The 25,192-nt window shown below is 46.8% G+C and overlaps 1 protein-coding gene across 1 annotated transcript in view; it reads left to right on the top strand.

Annotated features, from left to right (window-relative positions):
- Positions 1-2,079: 2,079 nt before the first annotated feature.
- FBXO42 (F-box protein 42) overlaps positions 2,080-25,192 on the top strand; it is a 70,370-nt gene continuing 47,257 nt past the window's right edge. The window contains exon 1 of the mRNA XM_056122851.1: positions 2,080-2,280. The gene's annotated coding sequence lies outside the window, so the exon portion shown is untranslated. The remainder of the gene's footprint in view (positions 2,281-25,192) is intronic.

Genomic DNA, 25,192 nt, shown 5'->3' with positions numbered 1-25,192 from the left:
TGGGGTTATAACTGGCTCTATGCTCAGGAGTGAGCCCTGGTGATGCTTTGGGAACTATATGTTTTATCAGGGATTTCAACTGAGATCTTCAGAATCCAAGATGCAAGGCCAGGGCTTTAAGTCCTGTACTATTTCTCTGGCCCCCAGGAGGTCCACTTTATTCCAGGGTGGGCTCCTGACAGCTCAAGTGTGCTTCATATTTAAGAGAAGGAGTCAGAGAGATGATACTGGGATAAATACTTGCTTCAGATCCCAGTGATCCAACATATGGGTCTCTGGTCCCCACATATGGTCCCTGGAGCATAAAAGTTCTTTCCTGAGCACAGAGTCAGGCCAGAAAGACAGTATGGTGTCTGCTGCTTTTGATTGACACAGTTTTTTTAAAAACTTATTTTTTGGTTACACCTAGCAGTGCTCAGGGGTTACTCCTGGTTCTTTGCTCAGGGATCACTCACAGTGGGGCTCAGAGGGTGGGAGAGATCAAGCCCTTGTTTGCCAAGTGCAAGGCAAGCACCTTACCTGCTGTACTATCTATCTGGTCCCTCAAGTCAGCTTATATTGGTGACACCACATATGGTCCTTTAAGCAACAGCAGGAGTGAACCCTGAGCACAGCAGCTGGAGTAAATCCTGAGCACAGCCAGTTGTGGCCCCCAAACTAATCAACCAAACCATACAGCTTTAGGAACAAGAGATGAAGACTGAAGCTCTTAGGGCTTGCATCTCAGAAATTTCCTTACACTGTATTCTGTGAAAGGGGATCGAGGAGTCTCATCTTGTTAGCAGGTTACTCCCTTGGAAGGGAGATTTTTGCTATCACCCACCATTTGGCTAAAAGTTGGTAGTGATATTGGGACGCTCAGGAGCTTGGCCAGCCTATGACTTTAGTTCCTGCACTGCCCGCCTGGCCTCTCCTGCTTAGTTGTATGGCTCTGGATAAATGACTGAGGCTTCTCAGCACTTACCTTCTCATCTGACAAGGGAACTGGTAACAATTTGTCCAGTGGTGGCTGCAGGAAAGAGAGGCTTGGGAGAGGGATAGAGGGGTGTGTGTGTGTGTGTGTGTGTGTGTGTGTGTGTGAAACATTCTGCGATAGCATGTGGTATTGGCACTTTATATGCACAAAACTTTATTATTAACAGTATGTAAATTACATTCCCCCCCCCTTTTTTTTAAGAGGGAGAGAAGAGATGTGTCTGGCTGCAGAGAGAATATAGAGGAACTAAGGCAGTTGTCTTGCATGTCGTAAATTTGGGTTGATCCTGATTAGATCTGGGCACCATTACAAGGTCTCCTGAGCACCACTGGGTGTGTTCCAAACTCCTGCACCCCAAAAGAAAGGTTTCCCAGGACCAGGACCCTGCTATTCTTGCAGGAGATCTGGATTTAATTCTGGCATAACATGGTCATCCTAGAGTCAGGAGTGATAGTACAATATGTCGGGCGTTTGCCTTGCATGCAGCAGACCTGGGTTGGACCCTTGCATCCCATATGGTCCGTCTACACTGCCAGGAGTAGTTCCTGAATGCAGAGCCTTGAGCACAGTCGGTTGTGGCCCCCAAACTAAAACCAAAACCAAACCAACCAACAAAAAAATCATGGTCCTCATAGTTCCCAGCCAGGGATAGCCCCCTAGCACTACCACTCCAAAACAAAGAGATAGTCTTCACATGCAACGCTAGAGTACTGTTTCCTCCCTTTAACAGCTCAGAGCACTACTATCTACCACCTTTCACTCAAGAGCTCATAGATTTCCCAGGAGGTTTATGTGCCACAGATGAGATAATTCCAGGCCGAAAGTCCATGGTATTCTCTAGCCTTGGGGACGGCGTGGCGGGGGGGGGGGGGAGTGCCTGAGGCGGCAGTGCGGAGTAGCGTGAACGCACTACCAGAAAAGGCGCTAGGGACCCAAAGAACCAAACGTGTAGCCCCGAGCCGGGATCCAGCCTCACTCCCCTACACCGGCCCCCCCCCCAGCCCCGCGGAGGCGCAGCCGCGGCCACGCCCCTTCCTGGCGAGGCCCCGCCCCCGGCCCGGCCGCGTGACGCGTGTGCGCGCGCGGCGCCTGCGCGCTGGGCGCTGTCTTCCCCCGGCCCGAGCGGCGGCGGCGGCGGTGTTTGAGTGCGGGAAGATGGCGGCTCGGGGCGGCTCGGGGCTGCCCCGGCTCTGAGCGCCCCGAGTGCGGCGAGCGCGGCCGGAGGCGCGGCCAGGCTCCGCCGGCCCTGTCCGCGGCTCCGTCCCCGCCGAGCGAACCCGAGAGCGTGGCGCGGGCCGGGCCAGGTGAGGCCTCCCCCGCCCCGTCCCGGCGCCTCCTGCCCCTTTCTGCCCCCCAGACCCGCCGGTGGGGGGGGGGACAAGTGGGCGCCCGCGCTGCCCACCCCCCCACCGCGCCCCGGGGGCGGGCACGGGTCGCGGGCCGGCCCCGAGGTGGTGGGGGGCTTGCTGTCGTCACGCCCGGCCTCGCTGGTTTCGGCCGCGGAGGGGGAGCGCTCCTTCCCAGCCAGCCCCGGGCAGGGGTGGGGACCCCGGGGGTCCCTCTTGTCGCTCCCTCTTGCCCTGCCGAGCGGCTTCCCCGGGAGCGGGGGGGACACGGGGGGCCGCGGCCGGGGCGGCGGCGCTCGGCGTGCCAGCCAGCTCTGCACCCCGCCCCCGAGTCTGGACCGCCTTTGGAGAGGAGACGGAGTCGGGGGGCGCCCCGAGGCCGGGGGTCGCGGCGGAGCCGGTGGGCACCTGCGAGGCTGCGGCTGCAGAGCGGGGAGACCCGGGGCTGCGCCCAGCCGCACACTCCACGGAGCGCCTCGCGTGTGCCCACCGGCGAGTGGGCACTGCGGACCTCTGGGTGGAGACGACGGCACAGCCACGTTGGGACCGTGGGAAGGCGGTTGTCGGGGTGTGTTGGGGCGGGGGCGGGCGCGGGGGGCCCCCCGCGGGGAGGGTGGGGACCGGTTTGGAGGCGCAGGAGTGACCATTGTACGCTGCAGGTACAGTCTGCGGCGCTGCCCGGGTGCGCGTCATGCCCTCGCCGGGCAGAGCTTTGTGTTAGTAAGATTCGGAGTAGTCCATTGTTTCTGTCTGTCGGTTCAAAAATCGCCCGAGTTTCGTTGGGAAAATAAAAGCTTCATTTCTCAATAGCCAAAGCCTATGGACTTTTCTCTGTGCGGTGGAATTCTGATTTCTCGGGATTCAGGCTCGGTACCCGTTCTCACTTGTTGGCAGGAACCTTCTTGGACTGTTATTCTTTTTAAAGATCAACTTTTTTTTTTTTTTTTTTTGGTGTTCAGGTGCTAATTTGGAGACCTTGATTTAGGGAAGCTGATTTGAAGTTGGGGTTGTGATATGGGGAATTCATGTCAAAAAAAAATCTTAACGTGTGTTGGTTTTAGGTTAGGCACAAAATACCTTTTTTAATTTAGATTCCTATGTGCTTTAGAATGATGACATCATGGACTTAAAGGGACAAGGAGGATTTAAGAGGAAATGCTAGAGAGTTGACCATTTAAAATTAATTCTTTTACAGTTGAGTAGTGATGTTGTGTCAAATTCCTGAGTGTTTCCATGTGTACAATGTCATTGGCTATTCCTTCTAGTCATTTTATAACCGGTAACTGTTTCTAACAAGTCAAGAGATTATTCAGTCTACATTGACCATGGTTGTTTTGTTTACTTAAAAAATCATTAAAATGAAGCTGTTTGGTTCAATATCAGCTAATTCTTTGACTTTTTCTTCTTTCCCTAAAATGTTTTCTCTAAAGATTTATGAATTTTCCTAGTGTCTTTGCTAGGAATATAAACCTGAACCAACTTTTCTGTTATGGAAAATGGAGAACCACTCTATATACAGTTAGTTTGCTGATAAGGTAATGAAATTTATGAAACAATACATTCTGGTGGTGACTTTGGGATAATGCTTTTTGGTATAATGTGTTGTATTGTGCTAAATCATCATCAGGTCTTGATGCAGTTTCATGACACCCATGACATCATGCACACCAGCAATATTTGCAGTTCCTTCTCAGTGTCACAAAGAGAACAAATCAGGAAAAATCACTTAAGAGTATTTCTTAATACCTGATTTCTGGAAGAACCATTATTTAGCGCTGCCTTTTTTTTTTTCCCTCTCAGAAGAGTTTATTGGTTTTTGGGCCACACCTGGAGCTGCCAGGTACTCCTGGCTCTACACTCAGGGATCATTCCTGGCAGTGCTCAGGGGTCCATATGGGCTGCTGCATGCAAGCAAGTGCCGTACTGCTGTACTTCTCTCTGGTCCCTAAAACTGCTTTTTGTACTTAAAACCCTTCTGTAAAATTAGGTGTGTGATTTTTGCCTTTTTTGGCACGGAGGGGTTGTGGGGTGGAAGGAACCCACACCTAGCGATGGTCGGAGCTTACTCTGAGTTCCGCACTCAGAATGACTCCTTGGTGGTGCTTGGGGGACTATATCGGATGCCAGAATTGAGCCCGGGTCAGCTGCGTGCAGGACAAGGGCCCTGCCGCTCTCGCTCCATCCCCAATTTTGGCTTATTATGAAGAACAAACCCAGAAAATGCTAACAAAGCCTGGTCAAAGACGTTACCTCAAAGAGGAAGAAATGATAGATTATTTTTGTGGATTCAGGTTTTTTTTTTTTTAGCTTACTAAAATGAACAGGGTTTTATGTTTGTTTTTGTTCTGTTTTGGTGCTATACTCGCCACTGCCACTGAATGCTTGGGGTTGCTCCTGGTGGTGCTACGTGGGTTCAGGATAGAGGTGGGGTGGAAATGACTACAACATGCTAAACGGGGCCTTGAACTCAGGGCCTCCTGGATGCAGATCATGCATGCACTGTAGTCTTTGAGCTCATTCTCTGGGCCTGAATTAACAACACTTTATAAAATTTGAAGCCGTTTTGTTAAATAAGTCCCTTCCCACTTCACAAGATTATGTGCCTCAAAGGAGGTTGTGTTTGTAAAAGTGGTTTGCAATATAAAAGGCAAATGAGATTATTTAAAAATTAATTCTATGAAAACACCTTCTGATGGTCCCCTGTGTACTGGGCATTTTGGAAAGTAGGTACTAATTGTGAAATTACGTCTCTTTGTCTCGAAATTGTCCATAATCTAGTTGAGGAGTCAAGTCAGACAAGGAAATCAGTTAATTATCGTGTTTTGAAAGTAGTGCAATGAATCCAGCCAGGGAATGCTTCTCAGAGCAAGCGTGGCTTTCCCCAGCTATTGCTGTTCTGCACAAAAGTCTGCCTTTTGTGAGAGATTTTTGCTTTTATTTATTTATTGGGCATGGAGTGTGGCTTGGGCCACACCTGATAATGCCTCGGGCTTACTCCTGATTCTGCACTGAGGAATTACTTCTGGTGGGGCTCAGGGAGCCCGATGGGATGCCAGGGATCAAACCACCCTATCCACTATACTGTCACCTCAGCCCAGAGATTTGTTATTTTATAAAAACTTCCTTTTTTTTTTTTTTTTTTTTTTGCTTTTTGGGTCACACCTGGTGATGCACAGGGGTTACTCCTGGCTCTGCACTCAGGAATTACCTCTGGTGGTGCTCGGGGACCATATGGGATGCTGGGAATCGAACCCTGGTTGGCCGCTTGCAAGGCAAATGTCCTACCCGCTGTGCTATTGCTCCAGCCCCTATTTTATAAAAAACTTCTTGAAAATTATATCTTTGTTTTGGGGGGAGTGGCCACACCTGAGTGCTCAGGACTTGCTCCGGGCTCTGGACTTAGGGGATTTTATCTCGAGGGTCTGGAGAAGTGGCTCAAAGGGCTCTAATGTATGCTTTTTATGTGGGGACCTGGGTTCAATTCCTGATGTTACATGGTCCCCCCAACACTGCTGAGTGTGTTCCCCAAACCAACAAAAATTAAAAAAAATTATATCATGAGTTAATTTCCCCTTTTATTCATTCATTGCTATGACACTTCCCACACAGCAAGGCCCTGTTATGGTTTCTGCATTCTCAGAAATCCAGCAGTCTTGGAAGAACCTTTCTGAGAGTGAGTCATACAACACAGGCAGCAAATACAAACATTGTAGCTGCAATTAAAATATCTCAGATTACTAAGTGGTGACAACTTCAGAGTGGTGATGTTTTCTGTTTTTGTTTCATAAATTTGGCATAAGAAACACTGCATGGTTTAAATTTGATCATTTTTTGGTTATTGTTTAGTTGCCAGTACTTTAGACCCTTGTTGATTGCAGATTGTTTCTTACTACTCTGCCCTTTCTCCCAATAAATATATAAAATAAGAAGATTCTCTTTTTAGGTAAAGCCGACAGTTAAACTAGAGCCATACTAAACTATTTTACAAAAGCAAGGCCAGAGAGACAGCACAGTGGGTAAATGCCACCAATCCAGATTCGATCCCTGGCATCCTAGATGGTCCCTCTAGCGACTGCAGAGCCAGGAGTAACCCCCTGTGCATCACCAGGTGGGCGTCAAACCACACACACACACACACAAAAGCCACGTAGGTGACTGAGAAAACATAACAGCTTAGATGTTGAACTTTATATCCCGAGTTCTTCATCTTAGTGTTTGATTATTTTATAATTAATTGATTTGAGGGGCACTGGCGGTGCTTACTCCTGGATCTTCACTCAGGGATAACTCCTGGCAGAGATTGGAAGACAATATGGGATGCCAGGAATCCAAACTAGCACAGAGCAAGTGCTGTACTATCTCTCTAGCTCCTTGTTTATTTTGCCTGCATTGCAAACATTTTATGAATTTTGGCTTGAGTTGAATCTTTTTCTTTGGGGGGGGGGTTGGGCCACACATAATGATGCTCAGGGATTACTCCTGGCTCTGTACTCAGGAGTTAGTCCTGGCGGTGCTCTGGGGACCATTTGTGATGCGGGTGATTGAACCCGGTTTGGTCACATGCAAGACAAGCACCCTATCTGCTGTACTCTCTCCAGCCACCTGAATTGAGTCTTTTAAGTGGTGCTATATTATTTGAACCTGTACAGTCTTTATCTTAATTTTTAATGATTCAAAGTTGTGGTTGGTAGAAAAGTGAAGATATGTATCTATTCCTTTTCTGATAAGATAACAGTTGGTTACACACTGAAGAATATGGCTTGCAGTCATTTTGAAATTACCAGTACTGTAGGGCAAAGCTGGAGAACTGGAGCCCAGTGCTTTGCACACAAGAGTCCAGGCTTCTATTTCTAGCACTACCTGTTCCACACGCATTTCAAGAGCAACCCCTGAACACTGCTGGGTGTGGCACAAAGACCTAAATAAATAGTATATGGGCCAGAGATAGTGCAGGGTTAAGGAGATTCCCTTATGTGGCTGACTCTGGTTTGATTACTGACACTGTATGTAGTCCCCTGAGCACTGCTGGATGTGGCCCAACCCTTCCTCCAAAACAAAACAAAAAAATGACACAGTTCTCTTTGGAGATCACACTATGAAACCCAGTTTTCAGTTTCATTGTGGGTATTATTCAATAACCGGTTGCTTTTTGTTGTGTGGGTGTCAGGGATCAAATATAGGGCTGGGCACTCATCACTGATCTCTGATCTACAGTCTCACTTCTTCAGCTGTCATTTTTGGGGTTGGGGACTTGGGACCCTACCAATTGGTGTTCAGGACTTATTCCTGGTGAGATCCTTGGGGACCATATGTGGTGCCGAGTATCAACAGAGGTTGGCTGTGTGCAAGGTAAGCCCTCCTTAAATTTTCTGATCTTCATGAATAGCGTGCACTCCCAATACTTTCATCAGCAATTTCTCCAGTTACCTTATATTGTTTCTAGTAAAGCATTGAAACTGAGGCAAGGGATACTTCTCTCTCTCTTTCTCTCTCTCTTTCTCTCTCTCTCTCCCCCTCCCTCCCTCCCTCTCTCCCTTTTTTTGGGGGGGTCACACCTGAAGGTGCTCTGGGTTGCTCCTGGCTCTGCACTTGACAGTTATTCCTGGCAGTGCTTGGGGGAATATATGAAATGCTGGGGATCAGACCCAAGTCGGCTATGTGCAATGCAAGCGCCCTACCTGCTATACTATCTCTCTGGCCCCCTGGGAGTTTATTTTCTAGTTTTTTTTATAATGTGATTCTACAGGCATGTAGCAGAATACATGTTGACCTTTCCTTTGTTTCTCTTTCTGTCCTTTATTGGAGAACACAGCTTATTAATGGTTTTATTTGGCACCATCACCATGAAATCTCTTGAATCATTTTCAGATGTTCCCTCCCGCCCCCCCCCCCCCGACTTTTTGTTTTTGTTTTATTTTTGCTTTTAGGCCACACCTGGCAGTATTCCGCACTATCACATATGGCTTGGTGTTTGGGGCTTGCTCCTGCTCCTGGCAGTTCTTAGGGAACTTTGTTTGGGGGCCACAGTGGTGGTCCTCTGGGCTTATGCCTGGCTCTGTGCTTAGAGATCATTCCTGGTAGGGGCTCATTGGGTCATATGGAGTGCTGGGGATTGAACTCGGGTCAGCCGCGTGCAAGGCAAATGCCTTACCCTCTGTACCCTCCCTCTGGCCTGGGACTATTTGATGTGAAGGATCAAACTTGGGTCTCCCACATGCAAAATATACACTCTACCCCTAAAGCTTCACTTTGGCTCAATTGTGCTTTTTTTCTTACATGCTTTTTTGTTTTCTAAGGACTCTAAAAACTTAGTTGTCCAGGTTTTCACAGTGAGTTCATTATATTTCATTTCTGCCCCCGAGATGCATAAGTTTACCAGTCAGCTTCTCATTGTGTCCACTTCTAGAGGTAGTATAGTTTAATTCTGGTGTGAGGTGGAAATACATATTTTTTCATTACTCTTCTCCTGTATCATGCCACATAGTTCTGTATTCTCTTACCCAGTATCCCGTGGACTTCCCTGTTCCTAATCCTGTTTGCTGCCCTGACTTTAGACTGGACTTGCATGAGATGAAGGTCTATTGAATTGGTGCTGTAACTCTTGCTTGGTCTTACTGCCACGGCTCTGTCATTTGCGGGTTCTATGTTCTCAGTCTTCGGTATGGGAATTACAAATCCTATCCTTCAACGTGTGTAGAATACTTAGAACTTTCCTAACAAATGATAATAACTTAACAGCATCTCCCAGATTTTTTGTTTTTGAGGCACAACTAGCAGTGCTGAGGGCTTACTCCTGCTCTGTGTTTAGGGAGTACTTCTGGCAGGGCGCAGGAACCCCAGTGGTGCTGGGGATCAAACCTGGGTCAGCTGCATGCAAGGCAAGCACTTTACCCATTGTAATAGCTATTTGAGTTATTATTCTTGGTAATCTTTGGAAATGCTTTTTTGTTTCTTTTGTGTGTTTGTGTGTGCATGCGCGCATATGCGTGCGTGCATGCCCACCTGGCAGTGCTCAAGGCTTACTCGTGGCTGGACTCAGGGAACCATATGGGGTGCTGGGGATCAAACCTGGGTCAACCACGTGCAAAGCAAACACCCCCTTTTTAGTATCATTCCAGGCCCTTAACCTTAATGCTTAAGATTGAGATGATAGTATTATGACAGACCAATCTTTTAAAAATTTGGTTTTTTTGGTCTTGATTTTGGACCATACCGTGGATTGTTCAGAGGTCATTTTCTGACTAACTTCACTCAGCCTTGATATCCTCAAGTTCCATCCATGGTGTGGAAATTGCATGATTTTGTCTTTTCTTAGAGCTGCAGAGTATTCCACTGCTTTCCACAGTGGCTGAAGCAGATGACATCTCCACCAACAGTGGATGAAGGTTCCTTTCTCAACACAACCCTGTGGGCACTGGCTGTTTCCAGACTTTTATATATGTACTATTTTCCTTGGGGTGGGGTAATTTCCCACTATTGTTTTGATCTGCATTTTCCTAGTCATGAGTGATGATGAGCACTTTTATGACAGAACAATAATTTGAATGCTGCTTCTTTGAACTAGAAGTTGGGGTAAGGTGCTAGGTGCTAAGGTCACTGCCTAGCACCGTTACTTTTTGCGGGGGAGGGAGGCCTTCCTAGCAGTGCTTGGGAGTTGGGTGCCACTTCTGCTGATACTCAACTGAACTTTACATGTGGCTTAATACTGGGGCCCAGTGATATAGGCCTGGGGACTACCAGACTTGTACCCAGAGGTGCTGGAGGGGGCATATGATTCCTGGGATCAAACTGGCGTCCCGTGCATGCAAACATATGCCCTTGATACCTGTGCCGTCTCCTGGGCCTCCTCACACTCTTTTTTTAGTCTTTGAAATTCTCCATAATGCTCTTCATTGTAACTTTTTAGCCTATTCTCTATGACATATCATCTGGTAAACTTTCACTTCAGCTAATCTCACTTCCTCTTGCATATACCATTTTTATTTATACATCTGGGTCATTTCAGCTCTTTAGAGTATTGCCTGTATACATTTAACCATAGTTGCCCCTGCACAATTATGTTAAAGTATTAAGGGGGCTAGCGAGACAGTATAGAGGGTAGGATGCTTATTTTTGCATGCTTGAGCCCTACCAGGTAATCATTGAGCACAAGAGCATAGCTGGTGTGGCCTTCCACCTGCCCCCCACAAAAAAAGAGAAAATTACTGTGCTAAAAGTGAAAATTACTGTGCTAATTTCTGTCAGATAACTAAAAAAATATGTATCATGCAATGTAATTTTTTATATTTTAGTGCCTTCCAGGTGCATTTGCTGCTTACGTATTATGCACTTAAATATTCATTTAGTTTGTGCATTTTGTGTGTGTGTGAAGCAAAAATAGTTTTGTTTAAAGAAATTAGAGAAATGTGTGAGAGGTGTGGGCTTCACCAGAAGGGGCGTTTCAGTTTGAGGTACGGGCCAGTCGCCAAATTGGAGAATGAACCATGAAGTAAAAGGAAAGTATTACATGTACAGTCACTCTGGCTCCCCAAATCAGTTTTTTTAAGGCATCATGATTTACAAAATTATTCATAGTTGAATTTCAAGCAGACATTGTTCCAATACCAATTCCACGACCGGTGTCGGCTCCCTACCCCCACCCACACCCCCCAGTATCCCCAGGTTCCTGGCAGGGATGAGTCTCTCTGCTAGCCCTGTGCTCTGCTATTTGAGCTCTTTCCCTGACCCTCCAGTTGGTTCATGTGGGTGACAATAAGAAGCATCTTAGGGAGGGGGATAGCAAAGGGAAGGGCCTTTTGAAGAATGACTTCATGGGGACAGGTGATAGTTTGCATTCAGATCACCATGTAATGGAGGATGGTGTAGGGTTTTTTTTTTTTTTCTTTTTGAGTCACACCTCGTGATGCACAGGAGTTAACTCCTGGCTCTGCATTCAGGAATTACTCCTGGTGGTGCTCGGGGGACCATATGGGATGCTGGGGGTCGAACCCAGGTCGGCTGCATGCAAGGCAAACATCCTACCCGCTGTACTATAGCTCCAGTCCCAGTATAGCTTTTTTCAGAGTATGATTTTTTTTTTTTTTTTTTTTTTTTGCTTTTTGCTTTTTGGGTCACACCCGGCGATGCTCAGGGGTTACTCCTGGCTCATGCACTCAGGAATCACTCCTGGCGGTGCTTGGGGGACCATATGGGATGCTGGGAATCGAACCTGTGTTGGCCATGTTGGCTGTGTGCAAGGCAAATGCCCTACCCGCTGTGCTATCGCTCCAGCCTTAGAGTATGATTTTTAAGTTAACTTCAGCGACTAATTAATAATACTTCTTAAAATGGAGCAGTAGAATTGTATTCAAATTCTGGTTTCTCTTTTTACAAAGCTGGGTAATCGCGGACAAATTAATTTATCCAAGTCTCATTATTCTCATCTGTAAGACATTACTGATAATATATCGATCAGAATTGAGGTAAGGATTAAATGATGAAAGGCACCTGACACATGCTCTCAGTATCTATTGATTCCTTTCCCTTTATCAGCAAGTCTTTACACCAGCTGCATTTTTAATGGCTCCTTAAGATCTTGGTACTCAGAGTTCTTTGAGAGTATTGGAATCAGCAGGGTTAGAATGCAGAATGTCCGGCCGGACAGATAGTGCAGTGGGTAGGGTGCTACCTTGCATGTGGCTGGAACAGGTTTGATCTTTGGCACCCTGTATGGCACCCTGAGCCCGCCAGGAGTGATCCTTGACTACAGAGCCAGGGGTAACTAACTCCTGAGCACCATTGGGTGTGGCCCCAAAACAGCAGGATGTCAGGGCTGGAGAGATAGTAAAGGGGTTAAGGCACTTGCCTTGCATGCTGGCCTTTGTTCTATTTCTGGTACTGCATATGGTTCCTGGGCACTGCGGCTTGAAAAACAAAAGGCAGAATGTCAGATTCTACTCTAGATTACTGAACCTGTAGTGTTTTTGTTTTTGTTTTGGGTGGGGTCACATCCAGCATTGCTCAGGGGTTACTCCTGGCTCTGCACTCAGGAATTACTCCTGGCGGTGCTTGGAGAACCATGTGAGATGCCGGGTAATTGAACTTGGGTTGGCCGCGTTCAAAGCAAATGCCCTACCCGCTGTACTATTACTTCGGCCTCTGAATCTGTAGTTTAGTAAGATCCACATTATATTTTGAGAAGCACTGGAACTTTTGAACTTTTCAATAAGATTTCCTCCAAGTGATGATAATGATGATGATGATGATTTTTTATTTTTTTTTTGCCAGGGATGGGGCAGGATTTTGGGCCACATCTGGGTGGTGCTCAAGGCTTATATCCTGACTCTGTACTCAGGAATTCCTCCTAGTGGTGCTTGGGGTCCATATGGAATGCCAGGGATTGAACTTGGGCCGGCCTCGTGCATGGCTAGCACCTTACCCACTGTACTTTATTTATTTATTTATTTATTGAATCACTGTGGGAAAAGTTACAAAGCTTTCAGGTTTAAGTCTCGGTCATGCAAATATCAAACACATTTCCCTTTACCAATAATTATTTTTCACCACGAAGAACCCCAATAACCCCCCCAACCCTCCCAATGCATGTGAGGCAGATGAATTCTAGTTAACACTCTATCTACTTTGACTAGATTCATTGTTTCGACAAAAGATGCACCATTATTATTTAGAGTTCACACCCCCAAATCAGACATGCTGAAAAGGCAGTGTGAAATAATCTGTTTTCTACAGCTGGACACAAGAATCAAACAATGTCGCACGGCCGCAATAGCGGCCGCACGATTTTGGATTTCTGGTATTTTACTTATTAACCCTGGAAGAATTTCTGCTTAGAGTCAGATAGTTACGAGATTGGTTTCTGTGCTCTGGCGCAATGGCCGTGCCTGAGAGCCGCTCGTGGGGGGCAACTCGTGACCTCGGTAGGGTGTGAAGGACGAGCCAGGAATGCCCCCCTTCCCATGAGGTTTCAGTCGCCCCATCATGACCGGCTCATACCTGGCTTTCCACAAAGCTCCCAAGCGGCTGCCATCTTTCTTTCCAGAGGGAAAAAGGTGGAAGGGACCAACACCCTTTCCCCTCCGGGCAGGCATGGTGGTGACCCACTGTACTTTTAACCTTGCCCTGATTTTATTGTTCTCTTTGGCAAATAACCTGTACACTCCACTGGGGGGGGAAAATTTCTTTTTTTGTGGGGGGAGGGCCTTTTGGAGGACCACACGTGGTGGTCCTCAAGACTTGACTCTGTGCTCAGGAATCATTCCTGGTGAGGACTGGGGAGACCATATGTGGTGCAAGGTATCAAACCCAAGTTAACTGTGTATAAGACAAGTACCTCACCCACTGTACTGTCTCTCCAGTTCCTGAAATTATGGGTCAGAGAGATAGTTGAGGAGGTCAGTTGACCCCCATTCAAGTCTGGACATCACGTATAGTTCCTTGAGTACCACCAGGGGTCACCACTGAGCAGGACTAGGCATAACGCCTTAGTACCACTTGTGTAAATGCTGGGGTGGGGGGGGAGGGGGCAAACAGGATGCCAGGGACTGATCCCAGGCTGCCTACATGCAAGGCAAGCGCTCTACTCACTGTACTATCACTCCAGCCCCCTAGATTTAGTTTTTTTTTAATATTGTAAGGAATTAAGAAGAATGCATAATATATACAGCTTAAAGAATTGTGAGGTGGATGTGTAATCAGTGGAGCACTTGCAATGCATGTTTGGTTCTGGTACTATTTCAAAGTTATGGACTGGGAAGATAGCTCAAAGGGTTGCAGCCTGTGCTTAGAACACCTGCATACACACGTGTGGCCATGAGATTGAATCCCTGGTGTCCTATGTGCCATCATACCCACACTCCTAGCAGCTCAGGTATTTGGGTCTGGCTGCTCTGCTATCTTAGTCCCTGACACTGCAAATGCTATTTGGTCATATTGCAGCCTTGTGTGTGTAAGCACTGCAAAGGCGTGATGTAACCCCCATTGAGGACCAAAAGATATGCCAGTGCCGTGGCCTAGAAGTTTGAGCTCTGGTGAGCACAGCATGAGCAGTGATCCTTGGTGAAGCCCACTCTCAAAGCTTGTATGTCTCAGCTTACAGTGTAACTCAGGGCGAGCATATGTGCAGGCGCAACTTGACAAGGAGTTCCAGCCTGGGTGAAACATGGTCAAATGTGCAGCACCATGACCTGACACGTGATCTTAAAAATGTACCAGCCCCCGGCCAGAGTGGTAGGCCAGAGGAGAGCATACTTGCCTTTCTTGCGGCTTACAGACCTAGGTCTGATCCCTGGCACTCCATAGTGTCCCCTGAGTACTGCCAGGGGTCATCCCTGAGTGCAAAACCAAGAGTGACCTCTGAGCCCCTTGTGACCACAAAACAAAATGAAACAAAAAGGGTACCAGAACCATAGCCAAGTTTGTGTGGAACCTCGGGTCATTGCAAAAACAACTTCAGTGGGCCGGAAAGGTAGGTCAACAGGTGGGGAGCTCATGCTTTGCGTACCGGAAGCCCAGATTTGGTTCTGGACACCACATGATCCTTGAGCATTGCCAGAAATGAGCGCCGAGTACAGGGTTGGGAGTAGTCTATGACCAACATGGGTGTGATTCTAAAACAATAAACCAAAAGCCCTCACCAAAAACCAGCCTCAGCAGCAGTAAAGAGAATGGGAAATGAGATGAAAATAAAAATTTATAGCACCGCAGCACTGTCCTCCCGTTGTTCATCGATTTATCCAACCCCGGTCGGCCACGTGCAAGGCAAATGCCCAATCCGCTGTACTATTGTTCTAGCCCAAATAAAAATTTAAACAAACTTAAATAAAATTTAAAATAAAATTAACAAAACACCCGCAGTGGGTAGGGTGTTTACCTTGCATGTGGCCAACCTGGATTCAATTCCTGGCGTCTCATACCCAAGCACCACCAGGAATAATTTCTGAGCATCACCATAGGTATGGCCCCAAAACAACCAAAAATCAAAAACAAAAATTAAGAAAACTCAACTGCTTGTTGTAGCAGATCCGACTTGAAATTGAAAAGATTTCTTTTTACATACTGCCATAGGGAGTTATTTTCAAGTTTGGAGTAAAATTTTTCTGTGCTGCCAGATACATTCATTATCACATTTTAAGATGTCAGTGGCTTAAATCACTGTCACTGTCCTCCCGTTGTTCATTGATTTGCTCGAGCGGGCCCAGTAACATCTCCACTGTGGGACTTGTTACTGTGTTTGGCATATCCAGTACATCACGGGTAACTTGCCAGGCTTTGTTGTGTGGGCGAGATACTCTTGCTAGCTTGCTGGGCTCTCTGAGAGGAACAGAGCCATTGAATCTGGGTCGGTCAAGTTGGCCACGTGCAAGGCAAACACCCTACTGCTGTGCTGTTGCTCCAGCCCCGGTTTAAATATATATATATATATATATATATATATTTGAAGTAAAGCAGATTTTATTGTGAGGTTTTTCGAGGGAGGGAGAGGGAGAGGGAGAGAGAGAATGAGAGAGAAAGAGAGAGAGAGAGAGAGAGAGAGAGAGAGAGAGAGGTGCTCAAGAGAGAGGCTCGGGCTTCTCCGAGGGCGGAGAGCGCCCCTACACACATCCCAGCATTAGATATGGGAGCATGAAAGTACACATCTCAACAGTGAGATGCAGGTGACACGTGCTTGACCACATGGGCACAAGCAGCACATGGGCTCGGGCAGCATATGCACCTTTCCCTGCATGTTTTTTGAGGGTAGGGCTGGGCAGAGCTTGGGGGACCATATTGGATACTGGGGATCCAGATTAGCTGCCTGCAAGGCAAGCACCCTACCCTCTGTGCATCTCCAGCCCCATCTTGCAGAAATCTTTTGCCTGTATGCTTATATGGATACAGAAAACAGAATGAAACTCTACTCTGCCTTGAGGGGAAAGGACGAAGATAGAGAAATGCAGTATAGCAATGGCTAGTATGCAGTCAAGGACTTTTTATAACAGGAGTTTAGGGCAGAGGTCTGTGCTTTGAGCATTTTCTGTGTCCTGGTACAGTCAAATCTGAGTGTATACAGTTTCTACTGTTAATTGTATGGTTATTTGCCTCTTTGTATTCTAACTTTCCCAAATAACTATTTTTTTGGGGGGGGTCAACTTGGTGATTTTTAGGGGTGACTCCTGGCTCTGCACTCAGGAATTACTCCTGGCGGTGCTTGGAGGACCATATGGGATGCTGGGGATCAATCCCAGGTTAGCCGTGTGCAAGGCAAATGTCATTCATTTGTTTTGAATTTTTGGGGGGAGGGTCACACCTGGCAATGCACAGAGGACTCCTGGCTCTGCACTCAGGAATTACTTCTGGCGGTGCTCAAGGGACCAAATCGGATACTGGTAATTGAACCCGGGTCAGCTGCATGCAAGGCAAACGCCCTACCCACTGTGCCATCACTCCAGCCCCTGTTTTGAATTTTGAACCACACCCAGCAATGTTCTGGTCCTATTGGGGGTACATGTGGTATCGAGGAGGGAACACAGGCCAGGACTACCAAATGCAAAGCATGTGCTCCACCTTGGTGATTGATCTCTCTTGGCCTCAAAATAAAATGTGCCCTGTTTTGGAGGGAGGGGAGAGTCACACCTGGCTCATTCCTGGTGGTGCTCAGGGTGACCACATGGGGTGCTGGGGATGGAACCTGGGTTGGCCATATGCAGGGCAAGTGCCAGGTGCCTTCCCCACTGTACTATCTCTTCGGCCCTTCTCATGTTAGAATTTGGGACTCACATTCAGCCACAGGTGCTTGTTAAGTTTGAAGTTCTTCCCCATTTCAGCCCTTGCACATACGCTTTCCAGGGCCGGTCCTCTGAGTGGGACATGCATGTTATGTTTGTCGGAGCTCACCCACTTTGAACAGTGCTTCCACATGAACTTGCCAGTGGTTCGTTTCCTGGCCGTGGTGCTCCTGCGCCCTTAGCTATGGTTCTCATGGGGGCTGTTTTCCTTTGTGGGATACTCACATGCACCTGGCTGTGGGGGGGCCGGAAATCATCCTGGTTCGAGGGATCACAGATAGCAGAGCCGCCAAGACTGTGATTGGCACATGCAGAACACCTGGGATTTGAATTCAACTGTATACTTGGAACGCATGCTGTCGGAGCCACTGGGTCTCATTTCTGAAACCTTAAGGGGAATTAAGAAGTGGATAACACTTTGATGAGTTAGCTACTTTAAAGATTTACTGACAACTGCTGTTGTCATTAAATTTGGAATGCTTTATAGAAACAGCTCTCTGAATTTTCTTGTCAAAACAGCTAACAGTTTGCTAATAGCAACAATGGTTATGCCACATTTTTCTGTTTCTAGACTTTTTATCAAAACATCGACTGTCAGGAACTCAAGAGTCTCCAGACTATAGCCTCTGTTATTGTAGATAAGTTATTAAAGTACTATTTGATTGTGCTGCAAACCCATTGAGAAAAAAATGGTTCTTGCCCTTTTGTCCTACAAATACATTTGTGAGGAGCAAAGTATCAATTTAGAGTCTGGCAAAGTATCAATTTAGAGACTAGCAAAGTATCAATTTAGAGACTAGCAAAGTATCAATCTAGAAACTTTATTTTTGTATGAAGCGTCCACATCTGGAGGTGCTCAGGGTTTACTCTTGGTTTTGTGCTCAGAGATCATGCCTTACTGGGGTTCGAGGGATCATAGATGGTGGCAGGGATCAAGCCCAGTTTGAATGCGTTTGAATGCATGCAAAGCAAGCTAAACTATCACTCCAGCCAGACTTGAAAATTTCTTTTGCTTTCATGCCGCACTTGACAGTGCTCAGGGCTTACCCCTGGCTCTGTGCTCATGGATAACTTTTGGCTGGGTTGGGGGGTGGGAGATGCATAGGCATATAGTTTGCTAGGGAGCAAACCCGGATCTGCTGCCTTTAAGGCAAGCACCCTACCTGTTCTACTATCACTGTGGCCCCTGATTGAAGTTGTTAGCCAAGAGAATAAGCTTTCTTATATTTTATTCCTGAATTTATTAATCTACTCTGAATCGTGTGCTTGAGGATTAGGAGTAATCCTAATTAATCTACTCTGCCCATGGGACCAGGTGATACTGAGGATTGCACCTGGGCCTTCTGAATGCAAAATATGTGTTAAGCCCTCTGATCTATCTTTCCACCCAGCCTGCTTCTGTTTTAAATCTTCAGTTTATTTTTAGATCAGTGAAATGTATTCCAATAAAGTGACATTTATGCCAAGAGAATTGTCAGATAACCAGTTGCTAGAAGTTAAAGGCATTAGAGCTGGAATGATATAGTACAGCAAACAGGTAGGGAGCTTGCCTTGCATGCTGCTGGCCCAAGTTTGATCCCTGGCACCCCATGTAGTCCTCCGTGCACTGCCGGAAATAATTTCTGAGTTTAGAGCCAGAAATAATCCTTGAGCATTGCCAGGTATGGCCCAAAAGCCAAAAAAAAAAAAAAAAAAAAAAGAAGGAGAAGAAGAGAGAAATCAAAGGTAGTTACTCAGATATACTGAAGTTGGTGTTGCTGTTATGTAGATAACATAATTTCTGTGAATGGTTTTCTGTTTTCACAAGTGTAGCTCACTCTGCCAGGTAGTTCAGAAGAGTCTTTTACACAGGGGTGACTTGTGGCTCAGGTCAGTCTGACTCAGGTCAGTGGTGCTCAGGGGTCAGAAGGGCAGTTCAGGGACTGCCGTGTGTTAGAGGCCTTGTACATGCTAAGCTTGTGCTCTGTTGCTTGAACTATCTCTTTGGTCTGGCTTTCCTGTCTTATTCTGTAAGTTGCCCTGGGTCACAATTGCAGCTAGAAGCGGTAGTCTTATCTTAGTCTCAAAATCTTTTTCTTCCCCCCCCCCCCCCCCTTTTTGGATCATACCTGGCAATGCTCAGAGGTTACTCCTGGCTATGTACTCAGGAATTATTCCTGGCGGTGTTCTGGGAACCATATGAGATGCTGGGGATCGAACCTGGGTCAGCCGTGTGCAAGGCAAAAGCCCTACCCACTGTCCTTTCTCTTTGGCCCTGGTCTCAAAATCTTAACCTTGGTTTCTGTTGTGAAGGGCAGGGCTCCTGTGGATTCTAGAAATTTGATTTATATTTAGTTATAAATATAAAGAACAATATGTTTCCAAAAGCCAAAAATGCTGCTAAGACAAGAGTTTCATCAGTACCATCTCTCAGCTGAACCAGGCACCATTGGGTCTGGCCCGGGAGCCTGGTAACTCTAAGGTGGTAGTCAAAATTCAAGAACCAGAGAGTTAGATTAATTCTGAGAATGAAAGATCTTGGCAGGATCCAGTGACATGTGGTAGGGTCTACTATTTCCTGGATCTGCTAGTGATGTCATCTGTTATAAAATAACGTGATCTCAGCGCAATCCTGTTCTAAGTAGAAATGTCATTGCCCTCATTTGAATGTCAAGTGATGGGAAGAATTGGATGGCTATACAAGGCAAATAGTCTCTATTCATTAGGAGAGGGAGGAGCTCAGACTCAGCTTAGGGTTTCTCCCAAAGACTTGATAATTTTCAAGTAACACACAAATGCGATGAGGGTGGGGTGGGGGGAGACTTTTTGTTTTTGGTACCACTCCTGGCAAATTTAGGGCTTACTCCTTGATCTATACTCAGGGATCACTTCTGGAGGGGCTCAGGGGACCATCTGGGGTGTTGGGGTTGGTTGTGTGCAAGAGAAATGCCTGCCTGCTGTGCTACTGCTCTGGTCTGGGAAAGCTCCCCCCTATGCCCCCCTCCCCATTCCCCCCCTGAAGACTTTATGTGTGTGGTGCTGAGAATCAAACCCGGGGTGTTTGAAGCAAGTGCTCAAACACTAAACTATTCCTGGTGAGGAAGATTTCTTTTATTGTTTTGTTTTGGGGCCACACCTTGTGGTTCTCGTGGGTTATTCCTGGTTCTGCGCTCAGGAATCATTCCTGGCAGGCTTGGAGGAACCATCTGGGATGCTGAGGATCAAACCTGGGTTAGCCTTGTGCATTGCAAGCTGCCCTACACTCTGTGCTATTTCACTGGCTCCTGGTGAGCAGGATTTCTTAAAGCCTTTCATGAAAGCTCACATTTATTGTGTTAACATACTTACTGTGAAAAAAATTTTTATAGAATTTCTTTTGGCATAATAATACAAACTTTCAAAATGCCGATATTTTCTGGGATGATGAGTAGTGATTTCATTACTTAATCATGGAAGTGAAAATGAAGGGCTGCAAATTTGTTCTGTGCATGTAATTACAGAGAAATTGTTCTGTGCCCATCCCTCTGTGCTGCTGGCCAAGTTAACAGACTTCCCCTCAGGGGCATGGGACTTGAAATTTTGTAGACTACAAAATGGTTATATGGTGAGAATTGCTTAAAATTGGATATTTCAAAAGTGAGTGCCTTTATGGAGATTGCTAATTATACTTTGGGAAGATTTGAAAGGAAGTAACTAGTTGTTTTATTGGGCTAAATAGTTTGCTTGGGAGGGAAATAATATAATTAACCTTTCAGAGCCTTCATTGATTATGTTCTGAAGCTGACTCTAGGTTTATTATGGTCCATCAAGATGTTGTGTAAGGCTAGAGGGATAGTACTGCAGGCGGGACACTTGCCTTGCACACAGATAATCCAGGGCTCAGTCCTCAGCACTTTTATTCAAAGATTCAAGGAATCTATGGTGGAGAGAGATAGTATAGTGGGTAAGGCACTTGCCTTGCATGTGGCTGACCCAGGTTTAATCCCTGGCACCACCTTAGGGTTTGCGGAGCACTTCCAGGAGTGATTCCCAAGTGCAGAGCCAGGGGTAACCCCTGAGCATTTCCAGATGTGGCCCCAAAACAAACAAAATGTTTATTTAATTCTGGTGAATTGGGGTTAAAAACATGAGTAAATCAGTGAAGGTAGCCAATGGGAGGTGAAAAATGATAAACTTACTGGAGAGAGAATAAAAGATCATGGCAAGTTTTTTTTTTCAGTGGAGAAGGCACATTTTAATTTTTTTGGCTAGAAAAAAATGCAATCTTTGTTTCATGTTTTACATAAGTGCTGTTTGGTAAGAGTTAAAGAATGGAAATGAGAACACCTTCCTCTAACAAGTTAAGCACAGGGATAAATAGTTCCCTCTGGATAAGTGGGGCTGAGGGAGCTAACCCTATAGGGTCTTTTATCTAATACAGTTTTTAGCAAACCCGTTGCACTATTTCTGTTTGAGGGGTCATTAGGTTATCCCACTGCTTCCATTAGTCAGTAGTTGTTCACTCTCTGAGATTCTAGCAGCCACTCTTTTAGGATACACTCCAGTATCCTGAGCTAATTTTGTTTTGGTTTTCCCTTGGGCCACACCTGGGTGATGCTCAAGGGTTACTCCCTGCTCTGCCATATGGAATATCAGGGACCAAACTCAGGTCTTCTGCCTCATGCAAGAAATGCCCTGGTTGCTGTGCTTTCTCTTAGGCTCCCCATGAGATAGTTTGACTAATTTGGTTGATAAATTATCTCAGAAACAATGTCATTAGATTTTTTGGGTTTTTTTTTGTTTTGTTTTTGATTTTGTTTTGGGGGTCACACCCGGCGATGCACAGGGGTTACTCCTGGCTTTGCACTCAGGAATTACTCCTAGCGGTGCTCGGGGAACTATATGAGATGCTGGGAATCGAACCCGGGTCGGCTGCGTGCAAGGCAAACGCCCTACCCGCTGTGCTATCACTGCAGCCGCCAGTTTTTTTTTTTTTAAAGAAGGGATTAAACCCAGTGGTGCTCAGAAGGCATACTCATGGCTATGCTTGATGGGCTGTACGTGGTAGCACTGTAGCACTGTCCTTCTGTTCATTGATTTGTGCAAGCGGGTACCAGTAATATCTCCATTGTGAGACTTGTTACTGTTTTTGGTATATTCAATATGCCAGGAGGAGCTTGCCAGGCTCTGCCGTGCGGGCGGGATACTCTTGGTAGCTTGCTGGGCTCTCCGAGAGGGACAGAGGAATCGAACCTACCCAGGCTGCATGCAAGGCAAACACCTACCCGCTGTGCTGTCTAGCCCGGACTGTACGTGGTACCAGGAATAAAACCTGACTTGGATGCAGGAAAGGCTAGTGCTTTACGTGCTATACTCTCTCTCTGGCCCAATTTCATCAAGTTTTTGTTTTTTGTTTTAGATTTGGGTCTACACCTGGGGGTTCTCAGGGCTTATTCCTGGCTCTGTGCTTAGGGATAATTCTTGGCAGACTCAGGGATCATATATGGTGTCAGGGATTGGACCTGGGTCAGCCACATGCAAGACCAGCATTGTCTTGCCACATGCAAGACCAGCATTGTCTTGCATGCAGTGGACCTGGGTTCAGTCTCCCGCACCCAGTATGGTCCCCTGGAGACCCTGCCAGGAGTGATCCCTGAGGCACAGAATCAGAAGTCAGTCCTGGGCATAGCTGGGTGTGGTCTAAAAGGCAAAAAAAGGAAAAGAAAGGGGCTTAACCCCATACTGTTTCTCTCTGCCCCCATGCAAAGCATGTTCCCTTCCCACTGTACTATTGCTCAGGCCCTGCTTTCCTTTTCTTAATGCAAGTTCCTTTTTTTAAAAAAATTTTTATTTATTTTTAAATATTTATTTGTTTTTGCTTTTTTGGGTGCCTCACACCCGGTGATGCACAGGGATTACTCTTGGCTCTGCACTCAGGAATTACTCCTGGTGGTGCTCGGGGACCATATGGGATGCTGGGAATCAAACCTCCGTCAGCTGCGTGCAAGGCAAACGCCCTACCCGCTGTGCCGTTGCTCTAGCCCCAGCCACGAGTTCCTTTTTAAAGGTGTATAAAATCAGTATGAATACTAGAGTTGGGATGGTGTGAGCAGTTTCAGTTCTTGGCTCTCCTGCTCCCTCCCCTTTTGGAAACTGTTAGATCTGCTTCTCTCCTGTCCTCTCCTTTGTTGTGCCCAGGGCCTGCACACTTGGCTGTAGTGCTTTGAGGGTTACCCCTGTCGTGCAGGAATCATGCTTGGCATTTGGGGGGCAGTGATGGGAATCGCACTTGACCACTGAACCACATTTCCTGTACCCTAGATCTTCCTTTTGTGTGTGAGGAAGGCTCCACCTTTCTGCTTGGACCCAGGAGCCACTTGCCACTCCTGCTAATACTTGATTCGAGCCTGATGCTTTTTTCAGTGCTCACGCCCAGCAGTGCTGGGACTCACCAGGACCACACTTGGCGGTGCTGGGAAACGGGACACCCAGTGTCTGCCATCACCCCAGGGCCTTGCACATGTAGAACATGCTCCAGCCCTTTGAATATCTTTCTGCCTAGCTACAGCCCCCAATACCCCACTCCTGCCCCACATCTTTTTTTTCTCTCTTTGGCTTTTTTGGTCATGCCATTCGATACTCAGGGGTTATTCCTGGCTCTGCACTCAGGAATTACTCCTGGCAGTGTTTGTGGGACCATATGCCAGGGATGAAACCTGGGATGGCTGCATGCAAGGCAGATGCCCAGCCCGCTGTACTATCGCTTTGCCCCCCCACCCCCATCTTTCTTAAGATGTGCAGCTCAAGGCCTCTTTTCTCTTTCTGTTATTTCTAGTGTCATCAGTACTAAAGGTAATGTTATAAACTTGTAGGTAGCATAGGGAAAAGTCAGGATGGGTATGTATTGTCAAGGGGATAAATGCATCAGAAAAAGGAAATAAAATGAGTAGAAAGAGCTCAGAGGACTGGAGGATACGCTTGCATTGCGGAAACCCTGGCTGGATTCCCAGTGAAGAATGCTTCCCCACACACCGCTGAGAGTGGTCTGCCAACACCTCTGTGTATGGCCTGAAAACAAAACAAAATGAACTCTGAGGCCTCTTCAAGGAGGGACTCGCTGCTCACCTGTAAGAGTATTGCTAAAAATGTTAGTCCCTGAAGCTGGAGAGATGGTGCAGTCTGTAGAGTGCTTGCCTTGCATGCTACTGATGTGGGTTCGATACCTGTCACCCCATATGGTCCCCTGAGCACTGCCAGGATTCCTGAGTAAGGAGCCAGGAGTAAGCCCTGAGCATTGCCGGTTGTGCCTCCAAAACCAGAGTAAGATAAAGATGTTAGTCCCTTCAGCATCTGTCCCAATTTTAGAGCCAAGGTGATGTTCCTCTGGCTGAGCAGAGCACTGAGGTAAGAATCCCACCTTCTCACTCGGTACTAGCCTTCTAATGCCTGTCCTTCTGAGCTTTCTGTTGGACAGGCTGGGTCTGGTCTGCATCGCGGTCCAATGTTTCTTCCTTTCCTGCCCTCGTTCCTTCAACACTTACAAAAAGAGTTCTCCCTACTAAACCTTTCTTCCTCCTAAAGCTGGTTTGTTTTGGGGGGGATAGGAGGTCCATCTGTTGTTCCTCCAGAAACCACGTGAACTGAGTGCTAGGTATTAGACTGGTACCTCCAAATGCAAAGTGTTCTTTCCAGCCCTTTGAGCCATCTCCCTGCCCCCAGTGCTGTTTCAACTTTTGCTTCCTGGAGAATCTAACCTTTGACACACTTCTGACTTAAGTCACCCTATTTCCTTCATCTTACTGCTGTTTGCTTGAAATTTTGCATGAAACAGCAGGAATGGTGTGAATGAGTTTCATGTGCGTGTTTGGTTGTATGCCCATGTGTGTGTATGTGTGTGTGTGTGCCTGCGCGCGCGCACATGTGTGTATATGTCTGTGTACCTCTCTGTGTCTCAACTGTTGACTCTGCTGGGGAGTTGATGGGGCTCAGGGGACAGTGTGCTGGTTATTGAACTAGGTTTGGCTGTGTACAAGGCAACCAGCAGTGCTCAGGTAATGCTTCTGGCTCTGTTGCTCAGGGATCATTCCTAGCAGGTGTGAGGAAGCTTATAGGGTGCTGGAGTTTGAACCCGAGGAAGCTTATAGGGTGCT

Source organism: Sorex fumeus, unplaced genomic scaffold, assembly GCF_029834395.1.
Source record: "Sorex fumeus unplaced genomic scaffold, SorFum_2.1 ptg000047l, whole genome shotgun sequence".
NCBI lineage: Eukaryota > Metazoa > Chordata > Mammalia > Eulipotyphla > Soricidae > Sorex > Sorex fumeus.
Note: the sequence above shows the minus strand (reverse complement) of the source record. Positions and strands in the feature narration are given on the sequence as shown.